This window comes from Polypterus senegalus, chromosome 3, assembly GCF_016835505.1.
Source record: "Polypterus senegalus isolate Bchr_013 chromosome 3, ASM1683550v1, whole genome shotgun sequence".
Lineage (NCBI taxonomy): Eukaryota > Metazoa > Chordata > Cladistia > Polypteriformes > Polypteridae > Polypterus > Polypterus senegalus.
Window position 1 is genome coordinate 96164982 of NC_053156.1, and position 24486 is coordinate 96189467.

Here is a 24486-nt window from a genome sequence, read left to right on the forward strand (position 1 = left end):
CGCCAACAAGTTGCATCAGCCAACGGATAGCATCATGGCATAATAAGTAGTTCTATTAGATGACAATACATCATTGAAATGAGTAGCTCCAGTAATGTCTACCACAGTCCACTATCTCTGTTCTGATGGGGCTAAAGTCAATTTTGCATTATGCAACTTCTAGTCGTGGGGTATGTCAGGAAGGCCAACTGCAGTTTCTGATCTCATTGCCAGACCATGTCAGTTTAACAACTGAAAATCACAGAGCATGTCACATTTACTGACTGAGTGCTTACCTTCCAGTGCAGTCCTGCTCACCCCTTTTTGGGACAGCCAGTAACATGCTGCATGATGGAGCCGGTGCTTTATGAAGTGTTAACAAATACAGCAAGTTCAGCCACAGCCTCTGACCTTTTTTCTTTTTGCATTCTGTCATGCATGTAAAACACAAGAAATCAGACAGACAGGCCTCTATATTGTATGTGAGTTCCAAAACACGTGCATTCCTTACTCCAACAAGGCTACCTGTGAACTGTACTTCTGGATGAGCATTCATTGATTGTCAGCTCTTATTCACACAGAGTCCACCCTTACAACTAAAGACAAGATGAAACCCGTTTACTGCAGTCTAGTTGAAGTGAGTCACAGGGTATGTCATATAATACCTCTGGTGTGTCAGCCTGGACATGAATAATTAGCGCTGAGTGAATAGCACTGTGAGCTGACATTCCGTCTTTCAAACGAAGCACTTCAGAGCCAACCACAGTCGCAATTTCCATTCTAGTACAGCTATAAAAAGAGGTACTGTGCAGTGCTGCAGTATAATTATGGCAGTGTGTACTTCTGTGTTGTGATTATTCCATACATGAATATCTTTTTTCTGTTAATGTTGAAAGATACAATACAACCCTGTATTGTTCACAATATAGACAAGCAGGTTTGTCTCATTACTGTTTGCAGCAATAAGCCAAACAGGAATCTTTAAAACAGTAATTATTTGATTATATTCCTTTAAACCCAATAAATTATGTGACAACAATAGAATGGGAAAATAAAAAAAAAATGCACATCCAAGAAAGAGTTGTGCGATTTGTCAAATGGTTGAGAGAAGCTGAGAAGATTTTTAGAATGGTTCAGATTTGAGAATGACAAGGAAAGAAAGCTTGTTTTTTTTGTTTGGTCATGTTAAGAGAGATTGTTTTCGTGTGCATTTAGGCTCAGTGGGGTGTGTAAGGTTCTGAAGTGGACCTGAAGACATATTGATTCAAAAATGGAAGAATAAAACTGGGAAAATGACAGAGCTAGAATAAGCTGAAACTGCAAATTGTACAAATGCTTCACAACAGCAGCAGTCTTCTCAATTTACAAGCTGTGAAAGTTGAATCATGAAACTGTAATAATAATAATAATATTTTATTTATTTGTAGGCACCTTTCTAAACACTCAAGGATACTGAACAATAGATAAAACACAGATTATTAACAAAAGTAAAATACAAAAGTTAAAATCAGACAGAGCAATTGTAATCAAAGAGAAAAAGCAGCCTTAAACAAATGAGTTTTAAGTTTTGATTTGAATAGTGAAAATGATTCAATATTTCTAAGGTCAGATAGTAGTGAGTTCCAGTGCTGGGGAGCAGAGCAACTGAATGTCTGTTCCCCATAGTGGTAACATGGACGAAGGGGACAGTCAAGTGGATAGAGGAAGAGGATCTGAGGGTGTGGGAGGGAATGACAACATGGAGGAGGATAGACAGATATGGAGGGGCAAGGTTGTGGATAGCCTTAAAAGTTAGTAGGAGAATTTTGAATTGAATTCGAAACTGAATTGGAAGCCAATGAAGCTGCTGCAAAACAAGAGTGATATGATGAATAGAGGGGGTTCTAGTAATGAGAGAGACTGATGAATCTTCTGGATTTTTTCATTATAAAAGGACATAAGGGAATTGCAAAATTCAGTTGAGTAAAGGTGAGAAGGTAAAAGAATCTGGGGGTTGTGTGATATTGTTAAGTAGTGAAACCAATGACTTGGTGTTGCCTTCATTGGAAGAAATAATGAGAGTATAATAGTTAGATTTAGTTTGGGCAATACAGTCCTTGTAATAAAGTACAGTATATGGTTTTTGTACATCTCTTTGTGAACAATAAGTCCTGGTCTTTTATATAACCGTTCAAGTTGCCGGCCTTTGGCTTTCAAAAGACAAAGTTCAGGCGTGAACCAGGGAGCAGAAAAGGAGAAAGAAACAGATCTAGGACGGTCTCACTTGATGGGAGGGTTCCTTTTCTACATTTTAGCAAACGATTCCAACATTTCAATTATTACTTTACCACAAAAGGCAGTGGCCTATTTCAAGTTTGGTCTTCAATAATAGACGTTTTTGATTTATTCAGTTTGAATCCGTGTTTCAATCTAGTATTTTTTTTCCAGTGTACCTTTGCATATCTGGCAGTATACTATTATGCTAGTGTTTGCACACGTGCTGGTATTGAATGGCTTTATTCACTATGCTCGCTTTACAGCGGATTTCTTGTTTTGAAATATTTACACAGCATTAATGCTGCCTTTTAACTTACATTACTGAAACAGGACTGACAGCTGGGCACCAGGTGCAGATTCATTGCAAACAAGTAAATTAAAGTAAGAATTACTTGTAAATTGACTACATCCAATTTAAGTGATGGATACTTGCATAATTGCTAAATTGTAAAGTGCAGAGGGAATTGATGTGGTGCTGTTTAGTCTTTTCAATGCTTTATTATACTCTTGCTCGATTTTTTTTCCCCAGTATTGTTTTCCAGTGTACATTTCTTGCTTGCAGCTTGACAGTAGTTAAATGCACTTGTGACTTTGTTTTACACTGAGAGCTGGCATTGCACTAAACATAACCAGTCTTGTCAAAAATGTTGCCTAGAGCAATAGTGCTTTGACTTCAGTCTTGAAGTCTGCAAGACATGTTAAAAACAGACCGCTTCCTTATTAAAGGCAATCCTACTGATTAAGGATCCAAATATGAAACAGAAGCAAAGCAAGGCACAACGTTTTACAAGTTATTCCAGGAACGTTTGGATGAAAATGAGGGAGTGGCGTAAAATTGGAATTGGGTTTAGCCTTGATACTGTCTGGTCCCTGGTGCTAGCGGATAAGTAGAATAAGCGGTCAGTGTAATAATGATGAATGGCATCTCACAAAGACAGTGTGACTACTTCTACTAAGGTGATTACATCGCCTGTCGCACATTTTAGACCAGATAAAAGTGATCTGCCTCAAACTTAAGAGAATTAACACAGGGTTGCAATTTAAAATAAATAGGTCAGCATTAATACGCCTTAACTCCGCAGCTGCTCTGATAGCAGAAATAGTTTACCTGGAAAGTTAATTAATAATAGTAATAATACATTTAATTTAATAGGCACCTTTCTTAGCACTCAACTTCATTTTTCAAACAATTGAACAACAGTAATACAGATAAAAACAAACAGAACAATAAAATCAAATAGCAATAAGGGGACAACAGTAGTAACAAACATCAAAGATAGCTGGCTGTATCAGTGGCAAAAATACAGTTGGTATGCCAGTTTGAAATGATATGTTTTGAGAGCAGTTTTAAATTGTGTTGAGTCCAGCTGCCAGGAGAGAGAATTCCGGAGTTGAGGGGCACTATTAGAGAGAATGCTCGAGCTTCCATAGAACAGAGTTTGATGTGTGGTACAGAAATTAAAGCTGCAGATGAGGATCAGAGGGAGCGGGAGGGAGTGTAAGTCTGTAGGAGAATAGTGGGGGAGAGTGGAGCAAGATTGTGGAGTGCTTTAAATGTTAAAAGCAGTATTTTATATCACATTCGATAGTAGACAGGGAGCCAGTCAATTTGGTAGAGAGTAGGTGTGATATGTTCAGTGGACTTGGAACAGGTAATTATCTTAGCAGCAGAATTTTGTATGAGTTGTAAGTGATGGATACATTTTTTAGGGATACCAGATAGGATAATATTAAAGTAACCTATATGTGAAGTGACTAAGGCATTAACCAATACTTCAGTACTATGTTGCGTTAAGAACAGGACAAAGTCTAGAAATGTTTCACAGATGGAAGAAGGCAGTCTGAGAAAAAATATTTATATGAGATAAAAAAGAGAGGGTACTGTCTAGAATGACACCCAGGCTCATACATAACCTGTGAAGAGATGTTTGTGATAGTGTTGTTAATTAAAATTGAAGAACTGTTAACCTTAGCAAGTACAGATTTAGAACCAATGAGGAGCACTTCAGTTTTATTGCTATTTAATTGGAGAAAATTGTCTTGGAGACATGCCATAAGAATATTTGGAGGGAAAACAGAAGTAGATTTAGCCAGATTGAAACTGTTCGAAGAGGTTACTTTTTTAAAGATCAGACTGAAGTTGGGAGGCAAGTATCTTTTCAAGAATTTTTGATATAAAATGGAAGATTTGAAATTGGCAGATAATTATTAAGGATATCGGGGTCTAAGCCAGGTTTTCCAGAGTTGGAATAAGTGAAGCCATTTTTAATGAGAGGGGTACTGTGCTTGTAGTAAGGGAAGAGTTAATGATAGTTGTTATCATAGGGGAAATACATGACAAACAGGATTTAGAAAGGCAAGTGGAAGAATTAGATTTTGTTCCAAGTTCAGAAATATCATTTTCAGCTGGTAAACTGAACTCTGAGAATAAGGTGATTGGTATGGGAATATGGGTGATAGTAGAAATTATGTAATTTTCCAAAGGGATAGAAGAAGAAAGTTACTGGTGGATTTTTTCAATTATTGAGCTGAATAAAATTTTTAAAAAGTATAGCAGTGCTTAACAGAAAAGCTATGGTAAACGACTTTAGAAATAATTAGAAATTATTAGAAAATAAGGCCATTTACTTGCATGGATTAGCCACTGATTAAGATTTTGAAATCAATGAAAACATGCAGCAAGTCTCACTCTTATAGCACTGAACTTGGTCACGCTGGATGTGTGGCAAATCGGCTGATTAATGTTTTGATGTTTGTTGCATTACTAACACTTCAAGATCGCTATACCCTACATAAGTCAATGGGTAAAAAAACATTTTGAGGGTGGCATTCAATATCAGGGCTGCATTTGTGAACATATAAAAATGCTTCCCATGAAAATTCAGGAGATGTATATACAGTATTTTTAGTAATTTCTAGTACAATCATGCCACACAGGTGTTCACTGGTTCTCAAGGTATCAAGTACAAATATTCAGTTATGAGACAGGAGAGTCAAATCTAATCATCCATCTGTCCATTCTTTCAAAACTTGTTATAAGCTAGAACCTCTCTTGGCATTAAAATTTTCAAAGTATGTGCCACGTGTAGCACACTGTGACAGATAGGGGGTGCTATAGTCCCCTTGAACCCTCGGACCAGACACCAGATAAAAGTCCAAATCTTGACTTTATTATAATAAATAAGTGCACAAAGCACCCTCCACTCCACAATACTCATAAACTATAACAATAATACAATACAATAATCAATCCTCCACTCCCAGACCTGTTGTTCCCTTCCTCCCAACTCAGCTTGCCAGTCTGGGATCTCCCACAGCCAATGTTGCTCAGATAGTGGCCTTCAGCTCTTCTGAATTGTTGGGTCTGGCGTATTGCATCTTCCTCTTCACAATACCCCATAGATTTTCTATGTGGTTAAGGTCAGGCGAGTTTGCTGGCCAATCAAGAACAGGGATACCATGGTCCTTAAACCAGTTACTGGTAGTTTTGGCACTTTGTGCAGGTGCCAGGCCCTGTTGGAAAATGAAATCTGCATCTCCATAAAGTTCGTCAGCAGCAGGAAGCATGAAGTGCTCTAAAATTTCCTGGTAGATGGCTGTATTGACCTTGGACCTCAGAAAATACAATGGACCAACACCAGCAGATGACATGGCACCCCAAACCATCACTGACTGTGGAAACTTTACACTGGACCTCAAGCAACGTGGATTCTGTGCCTCTCCTCTCTTCCTCCAGACTCTGGGACCTTGATTTCCAAAGGAAATGCAAAATTTACTTTCATCAAAGAACATAACTTTGGACCACACGGCAGCAGCCCAGGCGAGACACTTCTGATGCTGTCTCTTGTTCAAGAGTGGCTTGACACAAGGAATGTGACAGCTGAAACCCATGTCTTGCATACGTCTGTGCGTGGTGGTTCTTGAAGCACTGACTCCAGCTGCAGTCCACTCTTTGTGAATCTCCCCCACAGTTTTGAATGGGTTTTGTTTCACAATCCTCTCCAGGGTGCGGTTATCCCTATTGCTTGTACACTTTTTTCTACCACATCTTGTCCTTCTCTTCACCTCTCTATTAATGTGCTTGGACACAGAGCTCTGTGAACAGCCAGCCTCTTTAGCAATGACCTTTTGTGTCTTGCCCTCCTTGTGCAAGGTTGTCAATGGTTGTATTTTGGACAACTGTCAAGTCAGCAGTCTTCCCCATGATTGTGTAGCATACAGAGCTAGACTGAGAGACTATTTAAAGGCTTTTGCAGGTGTTTTGAGTTAATTAGCTGATTAGAGTGTGGCACCAGGTGTCTTCAATATTGAACCTTTTCACAATATTCTAATTTTCCGAGATACTGAATTTGGGTCTTTCATTAGTTGTCAGTTATAATCATCAAAATTAAAAGAACTAAACATTTGAAATACATCAGTCTGTGTGTAATGAATGAATCTAATATACAAGGTTCACTTTTTGAATGGAATTACTGAAATAAATCAACTTTGTCATGATATTCTAATTTTATGACCGGCACCTGTATATCATTTCTTCCGTTTCCGTGATTGTGAATTACTTCCGGGCTATATGGATAATATAAGTCCATGGGCCTCCTTGCATCGTCCCCTGGCGGCACCCACGGTATCCAGCAGGGCTGTGAAGAAAGACTCCAAGGTCCATAATGCCCTGCTGGAAATCGGGGCACCTCCATGTTGCCGGGAGAGCTCCATTTGTCGGTGTGGGGGTATTGGCTAGGATGAACGGCCAGCCATATACCACAACACTATTACATACATGCATCCACACTTCCTTATATTCTGTCAGTTTAGGATCAAGAATTAAAATGAGCTACATTTTTTATGAAAATAATTTATGCAAAGAATGCCTACAAGGAGGTGCAAACTCTCCTTTAGATAGGTCACTAAAAGTAATAAGTGCAGCCTTACTGAAACTAATAGATTTGCTGCATGGTATTGTGGCCTTGATTGTGTTTTTTAATGTGTTTTTTACACACACATACTAAATATATATATGTTTGTGTTTTCACATTGCATTAAAGAAAGAAAGAAATAAAAAAGGCAATACATTACACAGATAAAACATAAAAGAGAAAAAGAGCATTCACAATCACTGTGAGGCATCATAAGGTGTATTGCCATTGATAAAAAGTAGCATTTCTTAACCAAAATTCTTAGACAATAAACAATGTATGTACAACATACTGTAAATCCAGTACTTATCTTTCAATGAATATTTATCATTTTACATTGAATATTTCAGCAAAGACCGCTTTAAAGTTTGGCTAAAGAACTGGAAGATTTTCAAAGCATATTTTGTCCATATTATATATATATATATATATATATATATATATATATATATATATATATATATATATATGTATATGTATAGGTTTCATTGTAACTCTTGAAATATTTCTCACAGAGAATGAATAATCAAACAGAAAAACCTGAGGCTAACAGAAAAAAGAAAACAACAGCAAAAATTGAGAGCTCACTTCTATGTAGACAAAAACTACAAAGGCTTTTGATGAGCTTTATTTTATGGTGAACAAAAGAAAGTGTGGTATAAAAGAAACTGCTGTGGGCATTGATGCCAAACACTATTATCTTTAGGGATCCCATCAAAGATTTCCCTTTCCCAAAGTATGGACTAAGCATAACACTTGACATTCTTTTTAATGGGCAGAGGCAGTCGGTACTTAGGGAATTGCCCTCTGGCCCGAGGTAATCACATCTTGGTGGCGGTTTCAGAAGTTTTGATGAATGAAAAGCAGTAAAATGTAGCTGAACCCATAAGAGGGTCTCTTGATTGTACGTGCTGTCTCTGGGGGGTGGGGATAGCTGGGTGTTTAATCACAAGGTCACAACATACCAGCTGCTAGCTGTCTTGTCATGGATTAAGACAGTAAACAAACAAGGTGACTTGGCCACTTTTTTTTTGGCTTATAAAACAGGAGCAACAGGAGCTATTTTTGGAGAATGTGGATTTTGTACTGGTGCTTCATTTTAACATTATTTTCATTATGGTACTGTGTTTTTATTATTATGAGATTTTTGGTGTGTTGTATGCTATTTTGTATTATATTAAAATATATATACTGTATGTGAATAGTGTATACTCATTATGCATGTAAATCCAGATGCATTGCATTAAAATAAATTGAACTGGACTTTTTTTCCAGTACATTAATCTATTCATTTACTGAACCTGTTTGATCCAATTTTAGGATGTCAGGGTGCCAGAGTCTTTAGTAGTAGTAGAATAAAGCACAGGGACCAGTTCCAGATGGGGTCCCATTGGTATAATAGTCTCAACTTTGTGATGTGGACAGGAAATGGAGTGCCTGGAGACACAACATTCAAGCTCCACACAGGAAGTGATTTGTCCAGAAATATACCAAATATATCAACCTATGTAAAAGTCACTGTTTAAATATATTTCTGTAAAATCTTTTTATATAAGCATGTAAAAAGCACCTACTGTGATAGCCACATCTGTTTATCTCCCTGTCCTAATGAAACAATTCGGCTCCCAGTGAGCCCATTTGGTTGAAATGTGGCATAATTATTCTTCAAGGAATTTTTTTTTCCAATTGATAGTTTCAATTTTATTGTGATATCTTGTGTGCATGCACTGTGCACAGTTTTGAATTTTCAAAATCTCCCATTGAGAAGAATTAGTGAATTTGTGAACTGGTCTGTCTTAAAACAGTGAAACATTTGCTGCCACTTCAACAACGTACGGTTTCAATTTTACCTTGAGAGTGATTGTTTCTATTTCTGTGTTTTTTTATATTCGGTTTTCTTTTGGTTGTTCAACAGCTACTCCTGACAGCAAAGCAGTGAAACACCTCCAGCTGTGTGCACTGAAAGAAGTAAACCTCAAAGCAGGAAATGTGATGGTCAGAAGTGGGCAAGTTTAAATGACTGAGTGTTATCATACAAGAAAGGTTCAATGTAAGATGCATATTTATTTACTCAATTCACCAATAATGATATTCTTTATGTATCCAATACAGTAGTGATGGCATTGTTTTCAAGGTAAGTACCATCTCTTACTGTATCAGAATGCATAGGTAGATCTTGCTATATGCTAACAGTGCAGCTTCTGCCTTTGCCCCACCCCATGCTTGTCTCTGCTACTTGCACAAAGCTCAGACACAGCAGCTCATTTTCTCCTCCTCTCTGAAATTGTGGTGGGTAAGTGATACAATATTCATGTCCATAAAAGGAAAAATAAAAACAGCTTAACTTATGTAGAACTGTACAAAGGATGGCTCGGAGGCATTTCATGCTAACATTGACTAAATGTGTACACAGCATTTCTGTTGGTCATAAAATGAAGTTTCCTCAAGGCAAAACAGGTGTTGTCCTTCAAAAACAGGCTAGGGAACAGGCCAGAATTTTACTTGATCTGCCCAGCAGAGACAACTTTAACTTCAGCCAGGACCCTAAGGCTACCTGCTGGCTTTAGCTGAAGCCGGAAAAAAAATGAGGAGCTAGCAAAGTAACTATAAACAACTCAAAAACAATGCATAAGCCCCAGGATGTATGTCAATATTTGATTTATAAAAACAGAGCAAGCAAAGAATTTTTATAGGTAAATGATTTATTTCTCAAAAATAGATTCCAGGTCTTCTAGCTCCAAAGTGGACAAATACTTCACTGAAATAATGCCAAAAGCCGGCCTGTCAATGTTGGATGCCACATCCCTCTCAATGCTGTTGTAATAGAAACTGGCCACCTGTGACCCTGAACTGAATAACCAGATTAGAAAATGGATGGATGTTTAAAGTCCACTTAGTAGTAGTGCACAATGGCATTAGAAGGGTCATTAAAGAAGCCGTGGGCTAAAACATTCTCCCAAGATGAGCACAATGCTTGACTCTGACTTTTTCATGTACCACAAAGAAATTTATTAAAGATGAAATTCCCATTAAAATAATTCAGATGAAGTTGCAATCTACTTAAAGCAGCAGACCTTTTTTATGCTCAGCTGGATATCTCATCCAATGAAGGTGAGAATCAATTTGATACTATTGTGGATAAATCAGATGACATCAACATAGCCCTGGTAATAAACTCAATGGGAATGAGCCAAAAACAAAGAATAAAGCTTGCCGCAGACACTGATTCGTCAGGACACACACACACACACACATATATATATATATATATATATATATATGATCTGTATATATATATATATATATATATATATATATATTGTTACAGACGGCTGGGGATCTTACCCAGCCGGGACGCCTAGAAGCTCCGGAAGGTGGCATTAAAAGCTTCTGGGTCAGGAGGACACAACCGCCCTGGAGCAGGAGAGGACCACGGGAGAGGAGAGACTTTCCAACTCGTTGGGACCCATGGCCCGCCAGGGGGCGCCTTAAGCATCCTACAACCTGGGAGAACATTACTTCCTCCACACTTGGCAAGATGGCAGAGGAACCTGCCAGGAGATCGTCGCCAGCCACATGGACCACATCCGGGCGCGAATAAAAGGCGCCGCCTCCCAGCAATCTGGGAGCTAGAGTCGGGAGAGGGAGCAGGACGAAGCTCCCAGGAGGAGATTGGAGGCCAAGGACTGAGTTATTAAAGAGAATTGCGGTGATTATTGTTTTGTGAACATTGTGTGGTGTTTCGGGACTGTGTAAATGTGTGAATTTTATAAAGATGTGGTTTCCAACTGGTGGTGCCCGGGCAAGTCTCACAATATATACATATATATAGTATATATATATATATATATATATATATATATATATATATATATATATATATATATATAGTATATATATATATATATATATATATATATATATATATATATAACCTTTCATGACAATCTTGTCATAGTGAGGTTTTGTAATTTTCTTGCCAGACTTGCTTCAAAGTACAGTACCTAAAATATTCCCTAAACTTTCAGTAAGCTACAAATCGTTGCATTGTACCCCAAACTGTCCCTTCAGGTGGTTGTCATGAAATATGTCTGAAAGCATTTTTTTTACAAAGTAATTTATACAGTCTTATGGGCATTGTGTGCCTCTTATAGCAAATCTCTCCCCAGCAGCTTATTATTTTCTTTAAAAAGGGAGTATTTACAAATGCAACATAAAGCTAAACAAAATTGAAGAAATACATTATTAAGTAAACTATAAACTGACATTTCTTATGAAGCTCCTAGAATGACTTGAGTCAGGCCATCTATAGGACTTCCCAAAAGATAAAAATGTCTCTGTGCCACTGAACTTTGAGTGCCTCTTTTTTACACTAAAATTAGCTTTTGACCCTGCTCTTCATTTTTCATGGAACCTGGACAGTAATGTGATAGTCCCAAGTGAAACAAGCCCACTTAACCATATAATATGTACGCTGTGAAGGATAAATATTTAATTTGACAGCAGCATGAGTAATCTTGTTCCAACAGCTCCGGCGGTGTTATGCTTTCACCTCAGTTAGTGTCCTATAGACAGATACATTTACATTTTTTTGTAATCTATCCATGTATCCAGTGTAGGGTCATTGGAGGACAGAGCCTATACAACAAGCAGTGGCCTCAATGCAGGATCCAGCCCTGGACAGGGTGTCAGTCCATCAATTAACACACACACTGGCACACGAGGAAAACCAAAGACAAACTCCTCTTAGACATGTGAGTGTTCTTTAAATTCCTAAAAATGTGCAATTAAGAGTGGGCTAGCCTTTCTAAACATGAGCATGAGTCCAGCATGAGTTAGTTGTTTTCTAATATTCTCTATTTTCCCTGTTCTCCTCCCAACTCTATCTGCATGCAATCCACTGTTTTCTGAGCAAGTGAGCTGCATGGCCCTATACCTATGAATTTATACTGTGCATACTAAAAGCTTAATAATTATGATGGCATTTTAGGATATCTAGAAATGCATTTAAGGTATCATATAATGAAATTAAGATATTTGAAAATATGTCTACAATACATCTACATTAGGATACCTTTAATGCATTTTAAGGTATTTCAAATACTGAAGCTTTCAAGGTATCTTAAAAAGTTACAATGTTCATTTATCCATTCATTTTCTTAACCTGCTTATACTTAGCAGGTTTGCAAGGGAGCTGGAGCCTATCCCAGCAATCATGGTGCATAAGGCAGGAACCACACTTGGACAGGATGCCAACCCATAACAGGGCAAACATATCCAAAAAAACTAACTACTGCCATTGTTGCCAATACACCTAACATGCATGTCTTTAGACTTTGGGAGGGAAACCAATGTGGTCATGGGAAGAACATGCAAACTCCACACAGGGCGCACCCTTGATGTGAACCCTAAATCTCCTGTGCTACTGCTGTGCTACCCATACACCCATTACAGCAGATGGACAGGGAGAACTGCATGGTAGTATATGCCCTAGATGTGAAACCCTTATTGGATGCCATGCCAAGATGCTTTATAGATTCTTTGGGTGCTTGAGTTCTATAAGAGGAATAATTGCCCAGGCCTCTAGTGGGCATTCTACTTCAAGGGTTAAGGTTCCCTCAGAGGCATTTGTACACTAAAGTGTTTGCAGGGATGACCCAGCAGTACTCTTGCGACGAGACTTAAAAGGGCCTCCAATTAGAATAGCTTGGACTTGAAGCCAGGATAGAAGCAGAGGTAAGAAGGTGAAAGGAAGACAAGGAGAAAGACGAGAAAAATTAGGCAAGTATGTTGAGGAAAAGAAAGCATATAATGTATGGAGGGCAGTTTTTGGTCATATGTCCAGGACAAGGAGTACAGTTTTGTTTTTTACTTTACTATCTCTATTGTGTAAACTCCTTCCCTTCCTTGTATTTTTGTTAATTAATAAAGATTCCTTGCTGGCTATTATATGTTGTATAGTAGTGCCTCTCCGGGATCAAGGTCTGCTTCACAGCATCCACATATGGTCACACAAAATAAACTAGGCAATGTCTGACTTTACTGGACATATCTAGGCATACGAGCGTTTACCGTAAGAATAATCTGACTGTCTGGTTGAGCTTTCAGTGGGAGATTTCCCCATCCCATAAGCAATCTTCATGCGATGCCAGACTGCTTTTCTTTGCCACACTAGATTTTGTAAATTTAAAGTTAGGGACTCGATTTTAGAAAGAAAGGCAGCATCAGGGAACTTACTGATTGGAATTTATTTTTATAGTGCTAATTAAAAAATCAAAGGTAAATAAAAATGAAAGTAAGGGAAATGGCAAAAATGAGCTATGGGAAAAAACATTTCCAGCACTGACTGGTGCATGGAGATAATGTCGTGATGCCCATGATCTCTTGGCAATGAAAGGGTAACAGTATTGAACCCATCTTGAGACTCAAAGAGATTCCACTTTTTTCTACTTAATATTCTGTAGATTCTAAGATTTTTACAGGCAAGAAAAACAGAAGTTACAAGGTAAAGATGTACTCATACTAACAGAGAGTGGCAACATATTGCATGTTCATTAGCACATGCTAGCAAGAAATTCATTGTAATCTGGACACGTGACAGTAATGACCCTATTGACTTATGTATACATTGTCACCAATCATTTTGTGGTGCAGTAGTACAATGAGATAAGAAGCACATTATACAAGAAAGGCAAAATCAAAAAGCAGACCTGAAGACCCAAACACAAGACATTTGCATACAAAGGGCACAATGCCAAGTAAAGATTGAATGTTTAAATCCTCTTAGTTTTCCACGCCCACTGATCAAATCAACGCAATCTGTTATGTTCCTAGGCAACCAGTAGAAATGGATGGAAAAACATTATTTCTATAGCACATTTTCATACAAAGAATGCAACTCAAAGTGTTTTACAAAATGAGTAAGAGAAAGTGGGAAAAGTGACACATGGAAGGAGCAGCTGTCCAGTTCCCAACAACTGTGGGATAGACAGACAGATAGATTTGTTCCCAAGGGGAAATTTGGCTTTTTACGGAAGCTCTTTAAATAAATAAAAACATAAATTGCAAGATAAATAAATAATCATACATATAGTACCTATACATGCAGTATATACAGTTCATACATGTACATACATACACACACAAACTGTGGTCCGAACAAAGACTTCTTCTTCTTCCGGCTGCTCCCGTTAGGGGTTGCCACAGCAGATCATCTTCTTCCATATCTTTCTGTCCTCTGCATCTTGTTCTGTTACACCCATCAACGGCATGTCCTCTCTCACCACATCCATAAACCTTCACTTAGGCCTTCCTCTTTTCCTCTTCCCTGACAGTTGTATTCTTCTCCCAATATACTCAGCATCTCTCCTCTGCACATGTCCAAACCAATGCAATCTCGCCTCTCTGACTTTGTCTCCCAACTGACCAACTTGAGCTGACCCTCTAATGTACTCATTTCTAATCCTGTTCATCCTCATCACACCCAATGCACATCTTTAACTCTGCCACCTCCAGCTCTGTCTCCTGCTTTCTGGTCAGTGCCACCATCTCCAAACCGTATAACTTAGCTGGTCTCACTACCATCCTGTAGACCTTCCCTTTGACAAGAAAAAAAGTAAAAAGAAAGAAAACTTCTGACTTGGCAGTCCCAGTCCCAGTGAGGCATCATGCAGACGTATTGCTGTTGGTGTAAAGGAGCCCCAGTATCATTTCTTCACACACTTCTGCTGAATAATTCAATTGGTGAAAATCCTCAGTGTCAGTGTGTCTAAGAGAGGATGTGCAGCATTGTTCATAATGTTTTAACTCTTTCCCTTGCTACGACCTCCAGGGGGTCCAAAGTGCATCCTATAATAACGTACAATTTATCTTGCATTAGTTCATATATATTCTGTGATTCGTAAGCAGTTTTTTCAAGTCAGGGAAATTTACAAGGCCATGGTAATTCAGTGAATGTATGGGTTCTTTAGTTTGCTTTCGGAGAACTCTTTACTCTGTACACTTTTATACTTCTTCTTTCCTATCACATTTTTAGCCTTCTTGCAGAATTAAGAAGTGAATGAGACAGTGAGAAGGAAAGAAAGACATAAAGAGCAGTTTCAGCTCACAGTAAATGTTTAGCATTTCCACCTGCCAGCATCCTTAAATTGAGAGATTTGCACACATAACATTGCATAAACACCATGACCTCCAATTGAATTTGATAAAGGATGGGTGGATGAATTATTGCACACTGAAATCAATCATTTGTGGGTTTCTGTGAGGAAACAGAGTTACTTCATTTCCAGTCTTGTTTTACTTGAGTCTCTTTGTTTGTAAGTTACTGGAAAGAGGAACTTTAGCTTCAATTATGAATAACAATAGATGCAAGTTATGGCAAATTTAAATGTACTGTCATTGGGAAAAATATAATAGTTTTTAACAGATTAACAATCAGATCATAATTTTCTGTGGTGCAGTGGTCGCACTTCGGTCTTGCAAGAAGGAGACCAGAATTTACAACCCAAGTGCCCATGTGAGTTTCCTATGGCTGCTTCAGTGTCCTGCCGCTGTCCAGAAACATGCAGATTAGATTGGATTATTGATGCAAAATTGTTGTATGTGTATGTGTATGTGTGTGTGTGTGTGTGTGTGTGTGTGTGTGTGTGTGTGTGTGTGTGTGTGTGTGTGTGTGTGTGTCCTGCCCAGGTGTTACTCCTGCCTTCTGTCCGATGATTGCTGAGATTGACTCCGGCTACACCAGTGATTACCAACTGGGGGGGGGCAATTGTAGAATTTAGGTATGTTAAACAATTTATAAAATGAAAACACAGAAGTTACCTGTTAAAATGATGGAAAAAAATAAACAAATCATTTTTATTTCTTACAGAGACATTTATATCCATACTAATAAAAGGCAAAGCCCTCACTGACTGACTGACTCACTGACTGACTCATCACTAATTCTCCAACTTCCCGTGTAGGTAGAAGGCTGAAATTTGGCAGGCTTATTCATTATTAATGATATTAGAAATAACATAGTATATCTCCCCAACACTAAGGATCCTCCTAAACCCCAGCATCCTGTTATAAACAAATTAAACTCTTTCACTAGGATAGATTTACCTGATTTAAAGAAAATAATCTCTCAATTAAAACCCTCCACCTGCGCCCTTGACCCGATACCAACAAGGTTTTTCAAAGAAGTATCAGGCGTGCTAATTGATAATGTTCTTGACATAGTAAATTCGTCACTAGATACTGGGGTCTTCCCAGACTGTCTTAAGACTGCTGTAGTTAAACCCCTTCTTAAGAAACATAATCTTGACCCTCGCTCTTGAAAATTTTAGACCCATCTCTAACCTGCCTTTCTTAAGTAAAGTTCTGGAGAAGGCAGTCATTATGCAGTTAAATGACCACCTAAATAAACATGCTATTCTTGATAAATTTCAGTCGGGTTTTAGAACAAATCACAGCACAGAAACTGCACTCGTTAAAGTAGTAAATGACTTGCGGGTAAATGCAGACAGAGGCCATTTATCTGTTCTCATCCTCTTAGATCTGAGTGCTGCATTTGACACCATTGATCACAACATTCTTAGAAATCGCCTTAGTCAATGGGTGGGCCTCTCTGGCAGTGTCTTAAATTGGTTTGAATCCTACCTGACAGGGAGAAAATATTTTGTTAGTTGTGGGAATTACAACTCGAAGACACATGATATCCAATATGGTGTTCCACAAGGCTCTATCCTGGGTCCGCTGTTATTCTCAATCTACATGCTTCCGTTAGGTCAGATTATCTCAGGGCACAACGTGAGCTACCACAGCTATGCTGATGACACACAGCTGTACTTATCAATAGCACCTGATGACCCTGATTCTATTGATTCACTAACAGAATGTCTGACTAGTATCTCAGAATGGATGAATAGTAATTTTCTCAAGTTAAATAAAGAGAAAACTGAAATTTTAGTGATCAGCAATAATGGATACAATGAGGCTATTAGAAATAAACTGGATACATTAGGATTAAAAGTCAAGACGGAGGTAAAAAGCTTAGGGGTGATTGTTGACTGTAATCTGAATTTTAAATCACATATTAATCAGATCATTAGGACAGCATTTTTCACTTAAGAAACATAAGTAAAGTTAGACCTCTTATATCACTGAAAGATGCTGAGAAATTAGTTCACGCGTTTGTTTTCAGTCGACTAGATTACTGTAATGCACTCCTCTCAGGACTACCCAAAAAAGATATAAATCGTTTGCAACTAGTGCAGAATGCAGCTGCTAGAATCCTAACTAGGAAAAGAAAATCCGAACACATTTCTCCAGTTTTAATGTCACTACACTGGTTACCTGTGTCATTCAGGATTGACTTTAAAATTCTGCTTATGGTTTATAAAGCCTTAAATAATCTCGCCCCATCTTATATATCGGAATGTCTGACACCTTATATTCCAAATCGTAACCTCAGATCCTCAAATGAGTGTCTCCTTAGAATTCCAAGAACAAAACTTAAAAGAAGTGGTGAGGCGGCCTTCTGCTGCTATGCACCTAAAATCTGGAATAGCCTGCCAATAGGAATTCGCCAGGCTGATACAGTAGAGCACTTTAAAACACTGCTGAAAACACATTACTTTAACATGACCTTTTTATAACTTCATTTTAATCTTAATTTAACTTAATCCTGATACTCTATATGTTCAATTTCCTCAAAATAACTATTCATGGTGGCTCTAAAATCGCTACTGACCCCTACTCTCTTTTCTGTTTCTTTTTCCGGTTTCTTTGTGGTGGTGGCCTGCGCCACCCCCACCTACTCAAAGCTTCATGATGCTCCAACAATGATGGACTGATTAAAAGGCAGAAGTCTACGTGACCATCATCATCATCAAGCCCTTCCGTGAGAATCCTAAATCCAAAGAGGACTGTTTCATTTATGTTAGGTAGAATGCCCAGAGGGGACTGGGCGGTCTCATGGTCTGGAATCCCTACAGATTTTATTTTTTCTCCAGCCGTCTGGAGTTTTTTGTTTTTCTGTCCCCTGGCCATTGAACCTTACTCTTATTCGATGTTAATGTTGATTTATTTTGTTTTATAATTGTGTCTTTCATTTTTCTATTCTTTAATATGTAAAGCACTTTGAGCTACTGTTTGTATGAAAATGTGCTATATAAATAAATGTTGTTGTTATTCCATACAGCTTACTTACAAAAGTTAAGCAGGTTTCATTTAGAAATTCTACATATAACTGTCATAACGGTTGATAATGGTCGACAACATCCACCATGATGAACTTTCTTATTTATGGCCCCGTCTTCACGAAATTTGGTAGGCGGCTTCCCTGCGCTAACCAAAACCGATGTACGTACTTATTTCGGTGGTATGATGCCACTGTCGGCCGCCATATTGAACTTTCCAACGTCACAAATTCTCCAACTTCCCATGTAGGTAGAAGGCTGAAATTTGGCAGGCTCATTCCGTACAGCTTACTTACAACAGTTAAGCAGGTTTCATTTCGAAATTTTACGCGTAATGGTCATAACAGTCGATAACGGTCGACAACATCCGCCATGTTGAACTTTCTTATTTATGGCCCCATCTTCACGAAATTTGGTAGGCGGCTTCCCTGCACTAACCGAAACCAATGTACGTACTTATTTCGGTGGTATGATGCCACTGTCGGCCGCCATATTGAACTTTTCAACAGTCTTTGTTACTTATGGGCCCATCTTCAAGAAATTTGGTACACAGGTTTCCAACGCTAACTGAATCCTACTTACGTACATATATACGTGCATAGCCTGCAGCTCGGTCACCGTGTGAGGCGGCGTTGGGTCTCCCATCCCAACGCCTCACACGTTGTTGGCTGCCTGCCTATATAAGGCCATCCGTTGCTCCAGTCTCTACATTCCCTTCCTTGCTTCGCCACAGAATTCACGTCTCCCTGCTGATAACTACAGCCTTTTTGTTTAATCCACGGCTTCTCCGCTGTTTTATTGTTTGTTTATTACAATTATAATTATTGTATAGGTATTTTACACTTACTTTACATTGCTCAGGTACCCATTTCCTTTATCATTCCAACCCCCATTAACATGTCTATCGAGATGATCACTATCGATCAAAGAACTATCACTTACCGAGTGGTTTCCATGCCCGGAGATACCACCTACCTTTTCCATTCTCTTTGTTACATATTGCACGGCCATATCAGGCTCACTCTTGATATCCAGAGGAACATTGTGTCTTATGTATTGAATGACTGGGACAGGTTCAATGTGTGGACTGATGACGGTACAGGAGATAATTATACTACACAGGAGCACTATATTAGTGAAATGCTTAAGCCCCTCACCTATGGTTCTGCATGTGAGTTGATGGCTGCCGCTGAATTGTTCGGTTGTCGCTTTCAAGTGTACCGAAATGGCCAAATATTTTACACCTTTCGACAACCGCCAATGCCTCTTAAACATCTTAGATTGACAGGTGACGATTTCAGTAGTGGACACTTTGATGTTTATGAATGTTTAAACTATCAAAAGCTGGATGTGATTTTATCGATGAAACCGGTTGTGTGCTTACAACGCTTCACAGATGCCAAATGTCACTTTAACACAACAAATCCTGCAAATACTGTCGTAAATGAAACAAACCATGAAACTCAAACCGATTATGACAGCAGCAATCCAAGCTGTGAGATTTGAGACAAGATTACTGTTCACATGGCCAACTGTAAGTTGCATGCTCAAGAGTAAGCTCCGCGCACAGCTTGGTCATGTTACAACCGGAAGACCGAACTGACAACATGGTATACAAAGAGATCCTTAACAAATAATTCTTGGCATATTATCCCTCAGTTTAAAAAGGTAAAATTTTCTTCTTAATAAAAATTTGAATGCAGTACTTCGCCGCTGCAAAGCGCGGGTATTTTGCTAGTATAAACATAAAAGGGATGGTGAAGGACCCTTTTTAATTTATGAATGTACAACTGGCTTGGGTTTTTCTACTCAGAAATCATTTATACCATTAAAATAATATGAATTGTAGCAATGATTATAAAATTTTGCAATATAACAAAAATATAAAATGATCAAAATATTACAGAAAAAGCTGTCATTAAAGTTATTTTATATTTATGAATATCACATCTCTTATAGGTTTTCAAAACTGTATTTGCTGTATTTTCATATTACGTCATATTATTTTTTTTTTTTTACAGTTTCTTAGTGATTTCTTTGTCAGTGCTATCATTTCCCTCTTTTGTTACCATATTGTTTGGAAGTTTATTTGAACAAAATTAATGACATTATGGACTTCTTCCATGTGAATAGGAGTTCACTTTTTTGAATAGGTAATAATAAGAATAAGGTATATGTTACAGTGGGGGACATCATGATTTTACAGAGGCCTAGGTGGGGCATAGCCAAATAATGTTTGGGAACCACTGGGTTACACAATGCACCTGGACTGGATGAGTATGTTAGAAAAGTGGCTGTATATAATAAGCACTAATACTACACTTTTCAATACCTTTTCATTTTCCAAAGCATTTTCTAACCCACTTAGCCCTGAAAATCTTTGTGGTTTGTCAGTGCCAGAACCTATCCCAGCTAGCATAGGGCACAAGGCAGGAACAAACCCTGGAAAGGGCACCAGTCCATCACAGGGTGTACATACACACACCCCAGTCACACACTACAGTCGATTTAGAACTACCAATTTACCTAACCTGCATGTCTTTGGACTTCTGATACAAATAACTAACCCATTCAGTTCCAACCCTTTTTAATTCATCTTAGGGTTATGGGAAGTCAGTGCATACGCGAACAGCCTTGCGTGCAGGTAGGTTGTATTTGTTGTTTGTGTATGTTTTAAACCTTGTTGATTAAAAAGTCTGAATTAAGGTGGTGTTTGGTAATTTAGTAAAATGTTTATGGTTGAAAAGGGTGTGCAACACTCACTCTATCCATTGAGAGCTGACTATGTAATACTGAAAGACTGAAAAACTGGTCAGTTTCTGACTGGAAGTTGGCAGCGTGGTACACGTCAAGGTATTTTTCCCAACAAGAACCCATTTTTAAATTGTAATGGCTATTAAGCATTTAACCTAATCTGGCACCCTATTCTGTCCTTCTCTCAAATCATTCTGAATGCAGATGTGAAATAATTTGTTATAGGAAGAGAATTAAAGTTCCATTCAAGCTGGCTGCTTTCATTTATTATTTTATGCTTCTCTGAAGTATACTTAGCACAAGTGACTGTAGTTGTATAATTGTGCACTGAAATGGACTGGTGCCCAGTTTAGGATTCATTCTTGCTTTGCACCTGAAGTTGTCATGGAAGGCTTTGTAGTGATACCACCCCTCAATCAAATTAAGTCTGAAAATAGATGGACAGATTATTTAGTAGTTATGACCTTGGTTGCTCTAAGGTGTCTATTGTGAAACAGTTTAGTCTTATAATTACCACAAACTTCCTTGAAAACTACAAAAATCTAACAAATTAAACAGTCATCTCCAAAAAGTGTACCCATCAGTTTCTGTGGGCCATGCTTGGAAGTCCGACCTAAATGTAACAGGCCTCATATTTTAAATTTTAATTCTTTTTGAGAGATGGTGGCACAGTTGTTAGCCCCCTACCTCACAGCTGTGGAGTGTCAGCTTTAAATCTTAGCTGTCGCACTGGCTGGGTGGCGTTTGCATGTTCTCCTTGTCTTTGAGGGATGGTGTTCCACTGACAACTCTAAGGACATTCACATTGTGTGTGTGTGTTTCCTCAGTGATGCTGGTCTACGCTCTGACTCCTATCAGTTTGAAATGAATTAGCAGGTTAGAAGACTGAAAATGAATGATAGATAATAAGAACCAGTGGACTGTTGTAATCTTCTTAAACATAGTGTTTTATGTTTACAACAGAATTACATGTAGGTGGATATAGAGCACCACAGCACATAACATGAAGAAAAATGCAAAAGGACCTCTAGGACTTGCAGTGATCCAGACAGACTTCCCACAATGTCCTCCCCCTTTATCATAGCCATTGCTTTAATTAAATTTATTTTCAGAAAGAGCATTTCCAGCTGGCAAAACACGTGTTGGGTAATTAAGCCATGTTAAACACTGTTTGTGTGCAGTCGCCCAGAGTTGCTCAATTAATCAGAAGTGCACTCTTTCTCCAATTGTCTGTGGAAATAGAGTCCCACTGCAAGTTGTTTTACGTATGGCACAATCTGTTTTTTACCAAATACATCTTTAACATGACAGAAGGAGCAGAATATCAGTCTAATTTTATATTTGCATTGCTTATAAATAGGGTGTTGCTTATATACAGTAAGGGATTGGCTGGAAAGCAAAAGATTGCCAAGATGGAACAGAGCATTGGACATTCCCAGAAGGGACCTTCCAGAGAGATGAAAGGCTCACCCTGGCAGATGGAGAGTCCTTCTGCTTGACAGTTGGGAGCAGTAAACCTGGTCTGTGCTTCGTGAGCACCAGAAGTGAATTCTCTGAAGGGTACCAACAAGATAAAGAGGCCCTTCATGACTGGCAGAAATCCAGTGCAGTTCTTCCAGGCCAACAACTGGCAGCACAGATATTTTATTAAGGATAAGTGGGACCCTACCACTATAAAGAGAGTGAGCCATAAGCCTGTATAGTGCCTTATTGGTCTGGAGCTTTGTGAATGCTGTTCTGGTGTTTAGTTCCTTTGGGGTACACCAACTGACAATGTAGACTTGTTAACCTGATATTGTGTAAGACACATTAGGCAACAAGTATTCTGAGTTTGGATCTGAACATTCATTTGCTATCCGTGAGGATTTTGCACTTGCACCCTGGTCCAAGTGTGTTTTCCTCCAGTGCTCTAGAATCAGGCATGCTGGGTTAAATCTAAATGGTCCTCAGGTGGACAAACCCTGTGATAGACTTGCATGCATGACTGGCTCCTGCTTTATGAACAATACTGATAGATAGATAGATAGATACTTTATTAATCCCAAGGGGAAATTCATAAAAAGAGGTCCTCCTCCAAGCGAACTAATGGGTGTGATATTATTTTATGTTATCTTTTTTTTTTAATTCGCTGCCATCCAATAACTTCAGAAGTATTGATTCACCTTTTATATGCCTTTCATCTTCCTTGGAGTGGTAAAAGCTTTTGTTTTCATATTATGCCAAGTTCGAGTACAAGTCTACTATATTGTTTATAGCGGGGTGGCCAACGCCGATCCAGGAAAGCCACAGTGGCTACAGGTTTTCATTCTAAGTATTTTCTTAATTAGTGACTAGTTTTTACTACTAATTAACTTAATTAAATTTATTAGCTATTTAGAACTCAGATGTTTTAATTCAGGACTGAGCAACATCAGTCCTGGAGGGCCGCATTGGCTTCAGGTTTTTATTCAAACCCAATTGATTCATGACAAATCATTAATTGATGAAGAAGCACTTATTGCTCAAGTAACATTTTTCTGCTTCATTTTAGTTGTCTTGCTTGTTAAGATTTTGAACCCTAAGACAGACCGGGACACCCCTTCTGCGTATGTGCCAGGGGAGCAAGAATGGGCTGCAAAGTACCTCCCCCGGACCACTTGGTGGCAGCCCCTTTGGGTGACTGTGGTGTCTCAGATACCCGCAGGGCTCCACGGGAGATGGAATTCTCCACATTCCTGTTGGCATCTGGGGTGGCCACCAGGAGGTGCTGCAGGGGTTCCTGGGCCCGTCTGGGCTGTAGTTCAGCCACACCCGGAGGTGCAATCGGAGGCAGGTGGTCAAGCACCAGAAGCACTTCCGGGTGAACTATAAAAGGGGCCAGTAGCCACCACTCCAGGATCCTGAGTTGGGAGGAGAAGGAGGACAGCCCTTGCCAGGAGGAGTGGTGGTGTAAAGAGTATTGTGTGTGTATTTGTTTTGCTTTGGTTGGTGCTTTTGGGACTGTGTACTGCCTGTGGGACATGGGGAAGATGTGCCCCACTGATGAAGAAAAATAAAAGTTTGTTGGCTTTTATATGTGCCTCCAGTGTCGGGTCGGCGCCTATATAGCGCCTTTGTTACAACCTTTAATTGCTCATTTTAGTCTTAAATGGCTGTATTCATTGTTTTAACTGCTCCTTATTAGCAACAAGATGCAAATGACAAAGGAACCAGCAGTTTTAAATCTAGCTTGTCTCCATTTCCAGTCATGTATATTCATCATTCACTATTTGGCTTGATTAAGTACTCAGAAGGAAACTGATGAGAAAGTGAAAACTGAAAATTACTCATCCGTTTTAGGTTTCAAATTGCTTGGATGATACATGTATCATTAGAAAGGAAAAAGAAAATTATGATTAAAGAATGCATTGACATGGTAGAGT

General features: G+C 38.7%; 1 long non-coding RNA gene across 1 annotated transcript in view; it reads left to right on the forward strand.

Moving 5' to 3' along the window:
• Positions 1 to 24486, forward strand: part of LOC120525398 — a 44718-nt gene that overhangs the window by 4838 nt on the left and 15394 nt on the right. The window contains exons 2-3 of the long non-coding RNA XR_005632949.1: positions 9064 to 9198; positions 11763 to 11902. This is a non-coding gene — a long non-coding RNA (uncharacterized LOC120525398). The remainder of the gene's footprint in view (positions 1 to 9063; positions 9199 to 11762; positions 11903 to 24486) is intronic.